This window comes from Colobus angolensis, unplaced genomic scaffold, assembly GCF_000951035.1.
Source record: "Colobus angolensis palliatus isolate OR3802 unplaced genomic scaffold, Cang.pa_1.0 Scaffold8, whole genome shotgun sequence".
NCBI classification, from domain to species: domain Eukaryota; kingdom Metazoa; phylum Chordata; class Mammalia; order Primates; family Cercopithecidae; genus Colobus; species Colobus angolensis.
In genome coordinates, this window is record NW_012121820.1 from 15,482,754 (window position 1) to 15,502,419 (window position 19,666).

The 19,666-nt window shown below is 47.2% G+C and overlaps 1 long non-coding RNA gene across 1 annotated transcript in view; it reads right to left on the bottom strand.

Annotated features, from left to right (window-relative positions):
* Nucleotides 1-6,724: 6,724 nt before the first annotated feature.
* LOC105502508 overlaps nucleotides 6,725-19,666 on the bottom strand; it is a 29,082-nt gene continuing 16,140 nt past the window's right edge. The window contains exon 2 of the long non-coding RNA XR_001000354.1: nucleotides 6,725-6,948. This is a non-coding gene — a long non-coding RNA (uncharacterized LOC105502508). The remainder of the gene's footprint in view (nucleotides 6,949-19,666) is intronic.

A 19,666-nucleotide genomic window follows, 5' to 3' on the forward strand; every position in this document is an offset into this window, starting at 1 on the left:
CTGCTCCGGCCTTGTCTCAGGTGCTCAGGCTCCAAGCTGGTCACCTACACCTGCCGAAGAGATCTCTCTGAAGCTGACACCAGCACCGTCCCCGCTCTGCTTCACATCACCAAGGGGCAAGGCCCACTTCCCTAACAGGCTCACAGGGCCCTCCAGATCCCACCCCACGGGTCCTCGCACTGCCACATTGAAGTACAACCGCCCAGGAGCTTGTGACCGTGCCAATTTTCAAAAGCAAGCCCCACGCCCTGATCCTGAGTACAGGGTAGGCGACAAGGCTTGGGAAGCTCCCAGTTGATGCCACCCCTCAAGAAACACTAACTTAGAGAAATAACCTTGAACATGTGAACCTTTGTCGCACCTCCACGCCTTCGAAGATGCATTTCCCACCGTCTGGCGCGCAGCACTGCGTCCTCCAGGAAGCCTTCCCTGAACTCCCTCCCTCCCACGGCAGCTTGGGTTTATTCCACACAAAATGTACAGCTTTTGGCAAGCCAGGCCTGGACCATGGAGGCAGTTATTACTCTTTGTTGAGGGGATAAATGCTGACTGTGTGGCTCAGTTCAATCCCACTCCCACCCATTAGGAAGGGTTGCTACCTCAGCCACCCTCAGTTTCCTCATCTGTAAAATGGGATAGTAACACCTAACACCAGCCTTATAAGACTTGCCAGAGGAGTCAGTGTAATCAAATGTGTGCATGGCACTTAGTAGCCGGTCTGAGTGTCTGCAAAGGTTTGGGTTCCGTTTTCCTTCTCTCTTGAGACTCCAGTTCCTCCCACTAACTGGAGCCATGGGGGAGCCTCTCAGTGGCTCAGGTGACAGCATATATTCAGGCTGGGAAACTTAAGGGGCATTTTTTTTTTTGTCTGGGTCGCCCTCTGTTGCCCAGGCTGGAGTGCAGTGGTGCAGTCTTGGCTCACTGCAACCTCTGTCTCCCAGGTTCAAGCTATTCTACCACCTTAGCCTCCTGAGTAGGATTACAGGCACACACCACCACACCCGGCTAATTTTTTTTTTTTTTTTGGTAGAGATGGGATTTTACCATATTGGTTAGGCTGGTCTCAAACTTCTGACCTCAGGTGATCCGCCCACCTTGGCCTCCCAAAGTGCTGGGATTGCAGGTGCGAGCCATCGTGCCCAGCCTTGAGGGGCATCTTATAGGCCAGGAAACAGCAGGACTCACACCTCCTGTCAGCCAGGGCAGGAGCCTCCTGTGGAAGGGGAAGGAAGTGAGGCTCAACCTACTTTGCCTGTTGCTTCATCTTCTTGATTCTCAGAAACCTAGGCCTAGGTCTGTCACCATCAAACGGCCAGTGTCCCAGAGGAAGATGACTAAGCTAAATGGATGCCTGGTGGAAAACCCAGTAACTAGCTGCAGGGCAGGGCTCAGTGCAATCAAGGTGACCAGGTGTGCATTTCTGGACCAGTCCCTCTGCCTGCTAGATGTATGGGTGGGGTCAGGTAGGTAGCACCGAAGGCTAGAGGCTGTGAAGAGGCTGGTGGCACAGTCCAGGTGGGACACCATGCAGCCAGCAGGAACTGCCTCTCTGAGCTGGCATCTGTGATGGCATAGGAGGGGCATGGGGGAAGGGCAGGCCAGGTGGAGGGAACTGTTTAAGCAAAGGCACTGAGAGCCATGCTTTGGTCTTGTACTGGGTGGTGGGTGACACTCCAAGTTTTTCAAGTACAAAGGTCCTCCCATGATAGTAGTTAGATTTGCAAAACACTGAGAAAAAGCCGCTGAAAATTTAGCAACTCTTTTAAACACATTTGCATTTTTTAGTCCCCAGTTTACAGACATCTGAAATGGAGAGCCAGGGGCATGTTGGATGACATTTGATAAAGTTTGGCCAGAGGGACCTTGGAGCAGAAGGCCCCAAACTTGCCCTGCCAGTTCCCTGCCCCCTCTTCCCCACTCTACCTGGGGAAACAAAGTACTGATTCATTGGCAGCTGGGCCCGTGGCCTTTAAGCCACAGAGCCTCCTGCCCACTAGAAAACAAGGCTCAATCAATGTCCCAAAATCCAGCCAATCAGAGTGGCAATGCTGAATTCCTACAGGAGGGAGAAGGAACTAGGAAAGCGGAGAAGCAGGCAGAGGGGTGGAGGATGAGTGCTGGCCTACAGACAATGCTTCATGGGTCTGCGGGTTTGCAGACTCTTGGAAAGAATTCGGAGCCTGCACCACCTCCCCCATCACAAGTATCCACAGCCCAGAGGCCAGGGTTTCCATGTTAGACAACTGGATCTATGAAAGGATTCTGAGCAGAGGTGTCACACCGTAAGATGTGCTTTCATTATTATTGGATAAGAGTTACTGAGCACTTACTCTGTGCAAGGCACAATGCTAAGTGTGCATCTCAACTAATTTTAATAAGGTTCATTCTGCCTTCCAGGTGGAGACCTGGAAAATTTCCTGTGATTCCATAAATCAAATAATATCCTTTTGAGAAATTCGTTTTCTGCTTAAGTCAGTCATGATTTCTTTCTGTTGCTTGCAACTAGGAACCCTGGTTGATATAATGCCCGTGAGTTTCTGTGTAAACCCGGGGGATACACGAACATGCATGTGTGGCTTGAGTAACTGAGGTGACCATAGGTGGTAAGAGCCACAAAAGGCAGTATCCTGGGGTCTGTCCCCAAGTGCCTGATAGTCTGAAGGTGGAGGCTTTCTTCCTGAGGGAAAAGGGAGAATGAGCACTTACAAAACCCCACATGTCTCCATATGCAGCATCTCATTTAATCCTTTCCACCAAAGAAGAGACTAATACGTGCATTTTACAGATGAAGACACAGAGGGTCAAGGTGGTTGCTGACGTCTCACAGGTACTAAGAGGTGGATCTGAAGATAAGTCCACACCCTCGTCTCCTCCCATTGTACCCACTACCTGACCCATGGGACTCACAGATGTACCTTGAGGACTAATGGATGGGAGATGAGCCAGGGGAGGGTATACAAACAGGTGAGGCACTGTGCTAGCTTTGAGCACGGTGACTTTTAAGAGGAACCCTGGCTGGGCTGGTGAGCACCACTTCCAACCCCACCCCAGCTCGCCTCCCCAGCACATTACTGGATTCTGACATGGGCCTTCCATGGACTCAGCAAGAGATTCACCTATAGGGTGCCCCAGAGGGCCCTGCCGGCCACCAAGTGCCTACTGTGCACCTTGCCCTGTGCTGCAAGCTCCCCAAGGAGTGAATAGTCAGTCACTCCTCGTGCCCTGAACCTGCTGCCAATCCAACTGGGTACAAGGCAACCACTGTACAACGAAGGCACCCTTGATGAACTCCTACTGTTTGCCAGGCTAGGGCTGGTGCTTTCCACAGGTAATGGGACACAGTTGCTGATGACCGAACGTGCCCAGCCTCTGCTGGAGCCCTGCCTCCTGGAGAGCCTGGCTTGGCCAACTCAGATCCTTCCTCTCCACCGCCCTCCCAGGAAGGGCTGCAGGGTTTTCTTGGGTTCTGGGTGCAGAACAAGGAAGAAAGGGGCAGGTCAGAGGAAGACCAAGGGTCTGGGCTTTGCTCTGGGGAGACCTCTAGAATCTACATGTGGACAATGGGCATTTTTCATCTATTTTGTTTTCTGATTTATTCTAAGAGCCTAAAACAGCAGCTGGCACATAGCACGTGCCCAATAAACACTGTTGGCTGAATGAAGGAAGTCTGGAGCAGGGGGACCTCCAAAGACATGGCAGGGACTGTGCTGAGGAAGTGGACAGTTGAACTAAGGGAGTGTTAGGAAGTAGTTCTATAGACTGTGCCTATTTCCTTCAGGAAGCTCAGAAGCACAGGTGAAGTCCTTGAGTCATTTTAACATTATTTTTGGGCCGTCAGGACTACGATCCTGTGACACCCACTACGATCCTGTGACACCCACGTGCCCTGAGATGGGACCATAGGCTTACACATCAGGCTGCTGGGTTGCCACAACAATCCTCCTAAGCATTTACTGAGCGTGTAAATGGTACCAGGCGGGGCTCTAAGCTCTTTGCACATGTGTATATGCATGTATACACACACCACATCCCCACGAGGCAAGCACTGTCTTTATCCCCATGTTTGGAGGAGGACTCGAGGCACAGAGAAGTTGAATAGTTGGCCCGGGGTCACACAGTTAAGTGATTAATTGGGAGTCGATCTGGTGGGCACCAGAGGGCGCCCTCTAGGCCTTCCACTCATCCGCAGGAGTCCAGGCAGAGACAAGGGGCCAGTGAGTGGGAGCCACTGGTTCAGAGAGGGCCAGACTGCCTTGTGGCCTCTGGAGGGGGGCTTCTGAGTCTGAACTTCTGGCCCCTTCTTGCAGTCTCCCTCCTTGTCTGCCCAGGGAGGAAAAGTAAACATAGACAGGTTGTCAGCCAGGGTTCATCGGGAGGCTGCGGTTTTCCCAGCTGTGGAGTGGCCACCTCCTCCCAGCCTCCCTGAGCCAGCCATGGACGCCAGCGGGAACACATTGTGGGAAACGTCGTGGGAAAACAGCAAACCCAGGGAGCAAAAGAAAATAAAGACCAGCAGTGACGCCTCCACTCAGAGAGACCTGTGGACACCATTTGCGGTGTTTATCCAGCAGTTTTTTTCTTTCTACCGGTGTGTACATGTATACGTGCCTTTGGGTACACAGACTTGTGTATTACAGCATTATGCAACGTGGATATTCATTTGATGATACTGTGAAAGTTTTTCCATGTCATTAAACGTTCTTACATCAAGTATTTTTCTTTGGCTTTCACATTGTTGCTGTATTTTAATTTACAAAGGTATTACCTGCAGCACCTTTTATAGCTTGCGATTCTTTATTAAGGTGTAATTTACATATTGTAAAATTTATCCTTTCTAGTGGGTAGTTTCTAGTTAGTAAGTTTATGAGTTTTGACAAACCCATAATCATGTAATCATCACCATAATCAAGATACAGAACAGTTCCTTCACCCCCAAAACGTCCCCGTGCCCCTTTATAGTAAATCTCTCCCACCATCCCCGCCCCTGGCAAACACTGACGTTTTGTTTTCCTATAAGGGTGCCTCTTCCAGAATATCCATATAATAAATGGAATCATAGTGTATGTAGCCTTTTGGGTCTGGCTCCTTTCACTTAGCACAGTGCTCTGAAGTTTATCCATCAATAGTGTTTCTTTTTGTTGCTGAGTAATGTTCCATTGTGTGGATGAACCACAGCTTGTTTATCACGCACTGGTTGAAGGACATCTGGGTTGCCTCCAGTTTTGGGTGAATGGAGCTATGATGAATTTTCACATACTGGCTTTGGCGTCAACATAAATGTTCTTAGATTCTTAAGAAAATACCTAGGAATGGGTTGCTGGGTCCCATGGTATTAACCTAAGCATATGCAACATCATGTTTTTTTAACATGGAGAAAGTGAACTATGTTTTATTTATGATTGCCTGATACCACTATAAAAATTCATATAATATACTGGGATGCTAAGAAGACAAACTTTTTTTAAAGCCAGATAATACAGATAAACCGCTTGCAGTTTGGTATATATCCTCCCTCTTTTGTAATTTGTCTAAGAACATACCTCTAGATTACATAGTGAGGATTATACTGTATCTGGATGTGGTTCCATAGTCTGTGCTTTTCAATTTTTCTTTCCATGTCACCACCTTAAAATCTACCATGTCTTTTTAGATTACTGCATAGTGTTCCATTGTATAGATGTAAGAAAATTTATTTAAACAATTTCTTTTGTTGCATATGCAATGAAATTATTTGCTAATTTTTGGCTCTTATAAACCACATCTTTGAGATAATTTTTTTTTTTTTTTTTGCATTTACAGTTATTTCTTCAGGATAGGCACTTAGACATAGACTTGCTGGGCCAAAGTGTTGCCTCTACCATTTTATTTTGCTTGGCTTTTTCCTTAACATTTTTTTCTCATGCATATATGAAAAGGTGATAAACAACACAGCCTGCATCACAAATCCAGGAGAAAAGGATGGTCTTCCCAGGAAATGGTGCCAGAATAACTCGCTATTCATATGGAAGAAAATGAAAATGATTCCTTATGTCATCCCACGCATTAAAAATCCATTCCAGATGGATTAAGGATTTAAATATAAATGGTAAAACTTTACAACTTTATAATAAAATATAGGAGAGCATCTTTATGAAAAGATTCTTTAATGAAACTTAGAAAAACATGAGATTAAAAAGTTTAACCCATAAAGAAAATAGTTGACAAATTTGACTACATTGAAATTTAGAGGACCCTGTCATGAAAAGACCCCATTCAGAGAATGAAAAGACGAGTCACAATTTGCAAGATTTGCATCACATGTGACTAACCGAAGAGCAGTATCCATAATATAGAAAAACGCCTATGAACAATAAGAAAAAGATTAATAAATAACACAATAGAAATTGGGCAACAAAAGAACAGGAATTTCACAAAAGAAGCATAAATGATTTAAAAACATGAAAAAATGCTCAATCTCATTATCAATCAAAGAAGTGCAGATTAAGACTCACTGAGATATCATTACATATCCACTGGATTGGCAAAAATTTTAAAGTCAGGCTAGGCATGGTGGCTCACACTTGTAATCCCAGCACTTTGGGAGGATGACTTGGGTCCAGGAGTTTGAGACCAGCCTGGGCAACATAGGGAGGCCCCATGTCTATATAAATAAACAAACAAATAAAGCCAGACAGCACCAAAGGCAAATGAGGGTCTGGAGGGAGCTGGTGAACATGTAAACTTCCATTTTTAAATTTTTATTCTTAATTTTATTTTTGCATGATAGTTACATCATGTTAAGCAAGTAAACTTTGGAAAACAGGTTTCCATCTTCAGTAAAAGTGTAGAGGCTGTGCTGTAATTTGACCATGCATGTCTATGCACTCCCATTCCCAGGGATGCCCAGAAGAAGCCTTGCATCTGGATGTCAGTCACAGATACGGAGATACTCAAAGAAGCATTGTGCACCTGGAGAGAAATCAGATAGCCATTAACAATCGAACATAGAAACATTGGCTGGGTGCAGTGGCTCACGCCTGTAATCCCAGCACTTTGGGAAGCCGGGGCAGGCAGATCATTTGAAGTCAGGAGTTCAAGACCAGCCTGGCCAACATGATGAAATCCCGTCTCTACTAAAAATACAAAAATTAGCTGGGTTTGGTGGTTCACACCTGTAATCCCAGCTACTCAGGAGGCTGAGGCAGGAACATCGCATGAACCCAGGAGACGGAGGTTGCAGTGAGCTGAGATTGCACCACTGCACTCCAGCCTAGGCCACAGAGCAAGACTCTGTCTCAAAAAAGAAAATAGAAACATTGTAACATGAAGATGATCATATACTATACAGCAGCCCTGCTTATCTGTGGTTCCACTTTCTGTGGTTTCAGTTATCCGCGGTCAACCTCGGTCTGAAAATAAATGAAAAGTTCCAGAAATAAACAATTCATAAGTTTTAAATTGTGCACCGTTCTGAGAGCGCGATGTTTAGTCTGCTTTGCCTTGCCTTGCCTTTCCCCTGGAAACTCCAATAAAGCCTCGACCTGGTGCTTCTACCTCCTCACCCAAGGGTGTACACTCTACAGGGTGCACAGGAAGCATGACGCAGGCATCTGCACGGCTTCCTGGTGCTGCCCCCGTGGCCCTCTGTGGCATTGTGTGACGCTTTGTCTTGGAATTGGAAGTAATGTATTCTTCTTTCTCTCTCTGTCATCAGTCACCCCCATATATTAACATTCCTGCTTCAATCACTGAGGCAGGGGGGTTTGATCAGGAAGGAGCATGCCGAGTGTCAGGGGTAACAGTAATATTATATTTCTTAAATGTATTGGTGAGTTCAAGGGTATTTATTGTTATTCTTCAGACTGTATATATGTGCCTTTGTCTCCACGGCATGTTCCACAATAAAAACGAAAAAAATCCATAATTACTTTCATTTCCTACGAAAGTAACACGTCATTGTACCAATGTTGATGTCTTAGTTTTGATAAATGTGCTATGGTGTTGTAAGATGTTAACGTGAGGGGAACCGGAGAAAAGGTATGCTGGAATTTTTCATACTGTCTTTGCAACTCTTCTGTAAATCTAAAATTATTTCGAGATAAAAAGTTGCTACAAAGCAATGCAGAAGCTGAAGCATGCAGAGCCTTGGAGGTCACTTTAACGTGTCTGGGTTTTGTTCTCTGAGCAGTCGGGGGTCCCTGGAGGGTTTTCAAAAGGTGGGCAGGACCCGATGGGTGTGATAACATAAAATGCAACTTCTGAAGAATTTCAAATATTGTCATAGATGTGGAGGCGGAACTTCCCTGCGGCCAGATGGAGATTGCTTTGACCACAGGCCTGTGCACCCCCGGGGTGAGGCCATGGCCCCTGCGAGGCGGGGACACGTGGAGGGGAGCCAGAGAGAACACAGCATCCATTGATCAGCAGGACAGCTGTGGGGAGGGACAGACCCACAGGCCGTAGGAGGGGCCCTGGGAGAGATGGGAAGGAAACGGAAGGACAGAAGCTGCCAGGATGGGTTGGGGATTGGGAGGGAGGTCTGGGGGCTGAGAGAGGGCTGGGAGCCCCCACTTCCTGCAAGCTTCCTGTGTCCCTCAGCCAAACCCTGAGCCTTCTCCCTCCTCAGGGCCCTTGCAGCCTGGCACCTCCTCACTCAGCAGATCTCCTACCCCACACCATGAACACACACCTGCCTCTCCTCCCTCTCTCTCTTCCTCTCCGCACCCAGAAGAGGCCCGGCCCTCCACCTGCGGCCTTGCCCTCCTTTTCTGATTTTTGTTTTTGTCTTTTCAGCTTACAAGATTTTTCATCATAAAATCAGATAAGACTCCCTCTTGATCCCAGGTTTCCCTCCAGCCACCACCCCGGACTCCCTGCTCAGCCAAAGCTCCTCAAAGCTGCACATGTCTCCTGGTGAGTCTCCACCCTCTGTCCGCTTCTTCTGCTCCCCACCCCACTTTCTACCTACAGGCCACCCCTCCTTTTGCCCATCATGGACCTCCCCCGGGCTGCCTTCTCCCTCTCCATCTCCCCGGGCTCCTCAGGTATTATAGACCCCTTTGCTTATCATCTCCCTCACTCAGGTTATGAGTTAAATTGTGTCCCCCCTCTGAAAATTCCTATGTTGAATTCCCAACCCCCTCAATATCACAGAATGTGACCTTATTTGAAGAAATGGTCTTTACAAAGGAACCCACATTAAAATAAGGTCATTAGGGTAGGGCCTAATCCAATAGACTGGTGTCCTTATAAAAAGGGGAAATGTGGGCACTTGTACATATGGCAAGGATGCCACTTGAACGTGAAGACGGCTGTCCGCAAGTTAAGAAGCCAGCCTGCAACAGGCCCACCCCTCACAGCCCTCAACATAACCGGCCCAGTTGACACCTTGATTTCAAACTTCTAGCCCCCAGAATGGTGAGACAATACACTTCTCTTGCTTATGTGACTCCATCAGTGGCATTTTGTTATGGCAGCCCTAGGAAAAGAACCCAGCCCATGAGGGTGGCGAAGCTCTGTTCCCCTCACCATTTCCAGTGCCAAGAACAAAGCTTGGCGCACAGTAGGAGCTTCACAAATATTTGTGGTTTGGATATATGAAAAAACTTCTTTCCAAACTCCGGGGACACTCCTTTTGATTATCTGATAATTATTTTTAAAATATATATTTATTAGAAGAGGAGAAAAATGTGAGATTCAAAAAGTTCATGAAAAGTACATCCTTCCAGAGATGTTCTATGAAAGTATAAGCACATAGATTTTGTATTAGTCCATTCTTGCACTGCTATAAAGTAATACCTGAGACTGCATAATTTATAAAGAAGAGACATTTGGCTCACGATTCCACAGGGTGGACAGGAAGCAGGATGCTGGCATCTGCTTGGCTTCTGGGGAGGCCTCAGGAAACTTACAATCGTGGTGCAAGGTGAACGGGAAGCCAGCACTTCCCGCGGCTGGAGCAGGAGGAAGAGAGAGAGCAGGGAGGTGCCACACCCTTAACCAGATCTTGTGAGAACTCACTCATTATACAGTACCAGAGGGGATGGTGTTAAATCATTCATGAAAACTCTGCCCCTATGATCCGATCACCTCCCATGAGGCCCCACCTCCAACCCTGGAGATTACAACTCGACATGAGATTTGGTGGCGACACAGATCCAAACCATATCAGCTATCGTGTGTTATGTAATTGGGGAGCCTTTAAAAAGCTTCCACAAATCTTTGTGAATGAAACATACTGCTGAGAACTTCATGTTTACACTTTCTTTGTCTTGGGGATGCCAGCCTCAGATGGTTCCCAGGAACCCCTGTCTTCATGAATATCCCCTCCCACACTGGATAGGGCTGACTGCACTAAGACATTATGGAAACAGTGACAGTGTGTGACTTCTGAGGTTAGGTCATGAGACACAGTGGCCCATGGTGCTCCCTCTGGGATCACTCACTCTGGGGGAGGCCAGTCACCATGCTGTGAGGACACTCAGGCAGCCCTGGGAAGAGGTCTGCAGGATGAGGAACTGAGGCCTCCTGCCAACACCAGCACCAGCTCATCAGCCATGTGAGTGAGCCATCTTGGAAGCAGATCCATCAGCCCCGGTTGAGCCTTCAGATGACTGTAGCCCTGGCCAGCAGCACTGTGACTGCAACCTCATGAGAGGCTCTGAGCCAGAGCCACTCAGCTAAGCCATTCCTGAATTCCTGGACCACAGAAACTGTTCGTTGCCACTTTAAGCCCCTAGGCTGGGGAGTCATTTGGTACCTAGCAGTAGGGAAAAAATACAACCTTTCTTTTAATTTAATTGTGTTTTGTGAGACAGGGTCTTTTTCTGTCACCCAGGCTGGAATGCAGTGGTGTGATCTCCGTGCACTGCATCCTCGACCTCCCAGGCTCAGGTGATCTTCCCACCTCAGACTTCCTAGTAGCTGGGACTATAGGCATGCACCACCATGCCTGGCTAATTTTTGTAGTTTTTATAGAGATGGGGTTTCATCATGTTACCCAGGCTGTTCTTGAACTCTTGGGCTTAAGTGATCTGCCTACCTTGGCCTCCCAAAGTACTGGGATTACAGGCATGAACCATTGCACCTGGCCTCTTTTAATTTTTATTTTTAGAGATGGGGGGATCTTGTTTCATCACCCAGTCTGGAATGCAGTGGTGCAATCTTGGCTCACTGCAGCCTCCACCTCCCAGGCCCAGGTGGTCTTCCCTCCTCAGCCTCCTGAGTAGCCGGGGCTACAGGCATGTGCCACCACACCTATTAAATTTTTGTATTTTTTGTAGAGATGGGGTTTTGTCACGTCACCCAGGCTGGTGTCGAACGCCTGGGCTCGTGATCTGCCTGCTTTGGCCTCCCAAAGTGTTGGGATTACAGGTATGAGCCACCGTGCCTGGTCCTCTTAAACTTTTACTTTTAGAGATGGGGTCTCATTCTGTCACTCAGGCTGGAGTGTAGTGGTACAATCATAGCTTACTGTAACCTCAAACCCCTGGGTTCAAGCGATCCTCCCACCTCAGCCTCCCGAGTAACTGGGACTACAGACACATGCCAACCTTGCAGATAGATCCACATTAGTCTGTTAAGAGAGGTGTCATTCTGTTTACTGTCTGCCAACATTCCAGGAACATATTTTCATCCTTGATTTAGTAGGTCTGGGGAAAACCTTAACATTGCCTGTCTCTTTCCCATTGAATCATCCTTTGAAACTCTCTCCTCATTCTCCCTGGGGCCTAGACAACTCCCTGGTTCCCTTGTGAGCTTCAATTCCACCCTTTAAACCCTGGGGGTTTCCTGGGTTCTGAGGTTCTGTCCTGGGCCTCCTTATCTCCCAGTTCAATAGTCACAAACCACGGCAAATGACGAGTGGGTCAGGCACTACTCCCAACCCCCCATCATGATGACAACTCCTCAACCTCCTTTCTGGCTCAGATCTCTCTGGAGCCCCAGATCGTCATCCCCAAGACAGGGATGTCCCATAGGAGCCTCAGGTTCAGGCGTTCAAAACTAAATGTGTCTTTTCCCCAGCCCTGCTCATCCCTGTTTTTGCCTCTGTCTAAGAGATGGGCCTACCTTCCTCCCATGGCCTGCCATCATCCTGACCAACCCAGCAACAGCAACCAACCTAGCCCTATGGGTTTGCCTCCTTGATAGTTAATTCAGCACTCCTATTTCTCCTCCTCAGCGCCCCATGCCCTCCATCCACCATCCAGGCCACCATCACTTCCAGCCCGGACCACATAACAGATGCCTCACTGGCCCTCCTGCTGCCACCTGGTCCATTCTCCACATGGAAGTCAGAGGAACTTCAAAATCTAACCTAGGGCGTGCCCCCTCATCTCTACTTAAACCTTTTGCTGACACAGGGGCCAAGGGAGAGCCTTCTCCTTGGCCCCCTAAAGGTTCTCTGAAAAATCACCTCTCAAAAGGCACATTAACTAGAGAAAAGGTACACAAATTTATTTAACATGTGTTCACGGGAGTCTTTGGAATGAAGACCCAAAGATACAGAGGAAATTGTTCATTTTTTTGCTTACGTTCAATGAAGTATAAACAGCCATGTAGAAATACGACTTGACAAAAAGGGTCTGATCTAAAGCTGATAGACTGAGTGGGAAAACCCAGCACGGCCTGCCTGTCTAGATTCTTCTTGGTCTCTCTGAGCAGTACTCCTTCCTTCTGGGGATGGGGCAGGACCTTTTCTGGAATGAGGGTCTTATGATCTACAGTCGAAGGAAAGATCATTTCTTTATGGCCAATTTTTAATACAGAAAGTTGGAGGGGAAGTTAGAGTAGTATTTTTAGGTTTTATGACTAGCTCTGGGGAGAAGAGGTTCTGGTTTCTACAGCCCATGTTGTGGAAGAACGATTCTAGTTTCTATGGCTAGCCTTCAGGAATAGGACTGAGAGCTAGGAGGGCAGGAGGGAGTCAGAGAAGAAACTCGCTTCTGAGGCCTTCATTTCTGTTTTCTAAGTCTGATATGGTTTGGCTGTGTTCCCACCCAAAATCTCATTTTGAATTATAATCCCCATAATCCCCAAGTGTCAAAGGTGGGACCGGGTGGAGGTTTCCCCCATACTGTTCTCATGACAGTGAGTGAGTCTCACGAGAGCTGATGGTTTTATAAGCGGCTCTTCCCCCTTTGCTTGGCACTCATTCCATCCTGCCACCCTGTGAAGAAAGTGCCTGCTTCTCTTTTGCCCTCCACCATGATTGTAAGTTTCCTGAGGCCTCCCCAGCAATGTGGAACTGTGAGCCAATTAAATCTCATTCCTTTATAAATTACCCAGTCTTAGATATTTCTTCACAGCAGTGTGAGAACAGACTAATACAGTAAATTGGTACCAGGAGTGGGGCGCTGCTGTAAAGATGCTAAAAAATGTGAAATTGACTTTGGAACTGGGTAATGGGCAGAGGCTGGAAAAGTTTGAAGGGCTCAGAAGAAGACAGGAAGATATGAGAAAGTTTGGAACTACCTAGAGACTTGTTGAGTGACTTTGACCAAAATGCTGATAGTGATATGGACAATGAAGTCCAGGCTGAGGTGGTCTCAGATGGAGATGAGGAACTTTTTGGGAACTGGAGTAAAGGTCACTCTTGCTATGCTTTAGCAAAGATACTGGTGGCTTTTGCCCCTGCCCTAGAGATCTGTGGAACTTTCAACTTCAAAGAGATGATTTAGGGTATCTGACAGAAGAAATTTCTAAGTGGCAAAGCATTCAAAAGGAAGTAGAGAATAAAAGTTTGGAAAATTTGCAGGCTGAGGAGGCAATAGAAAAAGAAAAGCCCATTTTCTGGGGAGAAATTTAAGCCTGCTGTGGAAATTTGCTTAAGTAACCTGGAGCCAAATGTTAATCACCAAGACAAAGGGGAAAATGTCACCAGGGCATGTCAGAGACCTTCATGGCAACCACTCCCATGACAGGTCCTGAGGTCTAGGTGGGGGAACAGTTCTGTGGGCTGGGCCCAGGCTCCCCCCTGCTCTGTGAAGCCTTGAGACATGGTGTTCTGTGTCCCAGCTGCTTCAGTTCCAGTCGTGGCTAAAAGAGCCCAAGGTACCACTCACGTCATTGCTTCAGAGGGTGAAAACCCCAGGCTTTGGTGGCTTCCACTTAGTGTTCAGCCTGTGGGTGCACAGAAGTCAAGAATTGAGGTTTGGGAGGCTGTGCCTAGATTTCAGAGCATGTATGGAAATCCCTGGATGTCCAGGCAGAAGTCTGTGGCAGGGGTGGAACCCTCATGGAGAGCCTCTGCTAGGACAGTGTGGAAGGGAAATGTGGAGTTGGAGCCCCCACATAGAGTTCCCACCGGGGCACTGCCTACTGGAGCTGTGAGAAGAGGACCACTGTCTTCCAGATCCCAGAATGGTAGATCCACTGACAGCTTGCACCATGCACCTGGAAAAGCCACAGGCACTCAATGCCAGCCAACTAAAGCAGCTGAGAGGGGGGCTATACCCTCCAAAGTCACAGGGGCAGAGCTTCCCAAGGCTTTGGAAGCCCACTCCTTGCATCAGTGTGACCTAGATGTGAGACATGGAGTCAAAAGAGATCATTTTGGTTTACTTAAAGTTTACATGGTAAACTTAAAGGTTTAATGACTACCCTATTGGATTTCAGACTTGTATGGGACCTGTAGCCCCTTTGTTTTGGTCAATTTCTCCCATTTGGAATGGGTGTATTTACCCAATGCCTGGATCCCCATTGTATCTAGGAAGTAACTAACTTGGTTTCGATTTTACAGGCTCATAGGCAGAAGGGACTTGCTTTGTCTCAGATGAGACTTTGGACTTGGACTTTTGGGTTATTGCTGGAATGAATTAAGACTTTGGGGGACTGTTGGAAAGGCATGATTGTGTTTTGAAATGTGAGGATATAAAATTTGGAAGGGGCCAGGGGCAGAATGATATGGTTCGGCTGTGTCCCCACCCAAAATCTCATCTTGAATTATAATCCCCATAATCCCCACATGTCAAGAGCAGGACCAGGTGGAGGTAATTGGATCATGCGGGCAGTTTCCCCCATGCTGTTCTCATGATAGTGAGTGTGTCTCATGATATCTGATGGTTTTATAAGGGGCCCTTCCCCCATCACTTGGTACTCACTTCATCCTGTCACCCTGTAAAGAAGGTGCCTGCTTCTGCTTTGCCTTCTGCCATGTTTGTAAGTTTCCTGAATCCTCACCAGCAATGTACAACTGTGAGTTAATTAAACCTCTTTCTTGAATAAATTACCAGTCTCAGGTCCTTTCTTTCTTTCCCTCTCTTTCTTTCTTTCTTTCTTTCTCTCCTCTTTTTTTTTTTTTTTTTTTGTGACAGAGTCTCACTCTATCACCAGGCTGGAGTGCAGTGGTATGATCTTGGCTCACTGTAACCTCCTTCTCCCAGGTTCAAGCGATTCTTCTGCCTCAACCTCTTAAGTAGCTGGGATTACAGGCCTGTGACATGATGCCTGGCTAATTTTTGTATTTTTAGTAGAGATGGGGTTTTGCCATGTTGGCCAGGCTGGTCTTGAACTCCTGACCTCAAGTGATCTGCCTGCCTTGGCCTCCCGAAGTGCTGGGATTACAGGAGTGAGTCACCGCACCCAGCTGGGGATTTTTTTTATAGCAGTGTGAGAATGGACTAACAAAGCCCCAATGCTGGCTTCTTACACTTTACAAAAAGAAGAGGAAAGATAATTCTTAGCATGTCATGTAAGGTCCTTTTCTGAACTGGCCTCTGCCAACCTGTCTCCGGCCTCACCTTGCTCAGGCCTTAGGACCTTTGTGCTCACTGTTCCCTCCTCCTTGAGCGTACCTTACCCAGATGCTTTGCCACTCACTGCCCTGTCTCCTTCAGGTCTCCACTAAGGATATGTTCATCAAGAGGCTTTTTCTGGCTACATGTCATGAAATAGGAGCCCCTTACTCCACGTTATTTCCCCCCTCAGCACTTACCTCCTCATGAATATTATGCCTTGGTTTGCTTATTGGTTTGGTTTTTTTCTCCTCTTTCCCTTAGAATGGAAGAGCCATGAGGGCAGGGGCTTTGCGTACATTTGCTCATGGTGCCTAAACCCAGTGCCTGAATAGGGCCCTGCATACAGTAAACACTCAGCAGGTGCGATAAACTTCTTGCCTCTTCCTGCCACACAAATCTGGGCTCCTGCAACACTGAACTGCTTTTTGCTGCCGTCCCACACCACTCTTACCTCCAAGTCTCTGCCCACGCTGATCCTCCTGCCTGGAGGGGCCTTCCTCCTTTGTTTTTCAAATTTTCATTTAATTAAAAAAAAATTTGTATATATATTTTCCAGAGATGGGGTCTCACTCTGTTGCCAGGCTGAAGTGCAGTGGCACAGTCATAGCTAACTGGAGCCTCAACCACCTAGACTCAAGCCATCCTCCCACCTCAGCCTTCCAAGTAGCTAGGTGCACACCACCATGCCCAGCTAATTTTGTATTTTCTGTAGAGATGAGATCTTGCTCCTCTGGTCTCAAACAAACAAGTTCAACCAACTCCTTGCTCAGGCTGGTTTCAAACTTCTGGCCTCCCAAACAACCTTCAGCCTCAGCCTCCCAAAGTATTGAGATTATAGGCATGAGCCGTAGTGCCTGGTCATTTGCATATTCTATGGCTCCTTTAGGATTCTACTTGTGTTGTCACCTCCCCTAGGCATCCCTCCCTGACTATTTCCCCTCTGCCTGGTCAAGTACCCTTCCTGGGCTCCTGCAGTATCTCAGACATCTCAATTGCAGTACTCATCATTGCACTTTTGAAGGATGTTTGTTGTTTACATGCTTGCTTGTTGTGAGCATCCTGTGAGCAAACTCCCGCCCTGGTAAACCCTTGGCAAAGGGCCTGAAGTAGTCAATGCTGAGTGAATTTTTTATGAATGAATGAATGGAGTTAGCTTGGGTTTGGCCATAGGTCTTATTTAGTGACCCTGAACAATCTCTGTCCCTCTCTGGGCCCCAGTTTTTCTCAATCTGTATAGTCAAGCTGGGTCTAACTAACCATCTGTGTTTATTAACACTGCAATTCTGTTCTCCTAGCCCCTGGGGTTCTAATCCTATTGGGGGAGGCAGATGTCTGCCTGGATTGCATCCCCATGGGTCATTCTGATGTGGCAACAGCTGGATCCATGAAGACCTGTTCCCACCCTGCAGACCTCAGACTCTGCTTTATAAGAAGCCAGGTGAAAGGAGCACATGTGGGCTCCTGGAGGACAGTCTTGGAGGACTCCCTGGGATGGGGGAACTCAGGCAGGAGAAAAAGTGACCGCCTCCAGCTTATCCCTTTCCCTATCAGGGCTGCGGACTGAAAGGGGGAAGAAAAACAAGCACAGCTGCACAGGACAATTTAGCTCTTTCACCGTGAGTTAAGTTCCCAGCCGCCTATTGGGTGAGGCCGCAGCATGACCCCGGCCCCCTCCGTGGCGCCACTGCCATAGCATCTGCCCAGTTTTTTTCATACTGTAAGGAAGAGGCCTGGGGTGTCCTTGGGTGGCCCCAGAGTTCTGAAGTGGGGCCATAGAGGGAAAGGGGCCGTCCCCGTGGGAAAGGAGGGAGAGGAAGCTAGAATGTTGGGGAGGGAGATATCTCAGGGCTGAGAATCCAGGGATGGGAGGAAGCTGAGCTAAGCTGTGGCTGTTTGGGATGTGTGTGGCTTGTGGAGCCCCTCTACTGTTTTTTTTGTTTTGTTTTGTTTTTTGCAGCTGGACCACTCTAAGAGGATGTGGGCAAATTGCACAAGCCCTCAGGGTCCCCCTTACCTTCTCTGTGAAACAGGTGCGGCAACTCTGATGATGCTGTGAAGAGGCCAGTCAGGTGTTTGCCACTCCCAGCATGCTGTGTGGCCCTGGAGAAGACAGTTACACTCTCTCTGAGGACATCTTTGCAAGGCAGGTGGGGGCAGAATAGAGATGCCTAAGGCAGCCTGTATCTGAAGCGCCCCATCCTTACACAGCATATCAAGACTGTGTAGTATTAACACAATTTATTACTGTTGATGTTGGCCTTGATCACCTGGCCGAGGTCGTATTTGTCAGATTTCTCCACGGTAAAGTTACTTCTCCTCTTTCCCATGCTGTAACTTTTGGAAGGAAGTCACTATGTGCAGTCCACACTTTAGGAGTGGAAGTTGTTTATTTATGCTCTATCGCCTTGGGGGTGAAGTATCTACATAAACTATTTGGAATTCTTCTGCATGGGAAATTTGCCTAATCTCTCCCACTTACAGTCATGTGCCGCATAACAACACTTTCGTCAACAACGATGGTGGTCCCGTAAGCCTAGACCTTCCAGTAGGACGAGATGTGGAGGTGACAGGCAGTGATATTGATGATCCTGATCCAGTGCAGGCCTAGGCTAATACGTGTGTTTGCTTTTTTTTTTTTTTTGAGATGGAGTTTTGCTCTTGTTGCCCAGGCTGGAGTGCAGTGGTACAATCTTGGCTCATTGCAACCTTCACCTCCTGGGTTCAAGCAACTTCTCTGCCTCAGTCTCCCAAATAGCTGGGATTACAGGCATATGTCACCATACCCAGCTAGTTTTTGTATTTTTAGTAGAGATGGGGTTTCCCCATGTTGGCCAGGTTGGTCTCGAACTCCCGACCTCCGGTGATCCACCAGCCTTGGCCTCCCAAAGTCCTGGGATTACAGGTGTGAGCCACCACACCCGGCCCATGTTTGCAGTTTAGTTATTTTTATTTTTTGTTTTAATTTTTAGCAACAAGTTCTCACTCTGTGGCCCAGTCTGGAGGGCAGTGGAGGGATCCTAGCTCACTGCAGTCTTCACTTCCTGGGTTGAAGCTATCCTCCTGTATCAGCCTCCCGAGTAGCTGAGACTACAGGCATGCATCACCATGCCCGGCTAATTTTTCTTTTAATAGATAAGTCTTGCTATGTTGCCCAGGCTTGCCTTGAACTCCTGGCCTCAAACTATCCTCCTGCCCTCAAACTATCCTCCTGCCTCTGCCTTCCAAAGTGCTGGGATTATAGGCACGAGCCACTGCATCTGGCCTTCCATTTTAGTTTTTCACAAAAAAAGTTTAAAAATTAAAACAAATTTAAAAATAGAAAAAAGCTTATGGAATAAAGATATAAATCTTTCTATATAAATATATATAATTATATATAAAGCTTATATATATAAATCTTTCTTTAAATCTTTTTTGTACACTTGCTTAATGTGTTTGTGTTTTAAGGTGTCATTACAAGAGTCAAAAGTTTTAAAAATTAAAAAGTTTAGAAAGTAAAAAATTACAGCTAAGGTTAATTTATTATTGAAGAAAGAAAAATACTTTTAGGGCCGGGCGCGGTGGCTCACTCCTGTAATCCCAGCACTTTGGGAGGCCAAGGTGGGTGGATCATCTGAGGTCAGGAGTTCAAGACCAGCCTGGCCAACATGGTGACTCTCCGCCTCTACTAAAAATACAAAAATTAGCCAGGCTTGGTGGCTGGCATTTGTAATTCCAGCTACTCGGGAGGTTGAGGCAGGAGAATCTCTTGAACCCGGGAGGCAGAGGTTGCAGTTGAGCCAAGATTGTGCCACTGCACTCCAGCATGGGTGACAAAAGCAAAACTCTGTCTCAAAAAAAAAAAAAGAAAGAAAAAGAAAAATATTTTTATAAAAATACACCAGTGGCTGTAGTGGGTGCACTAAACTGACTGCCAGGCAGGGAAAGCACATGGAACCACCTGGAACTCT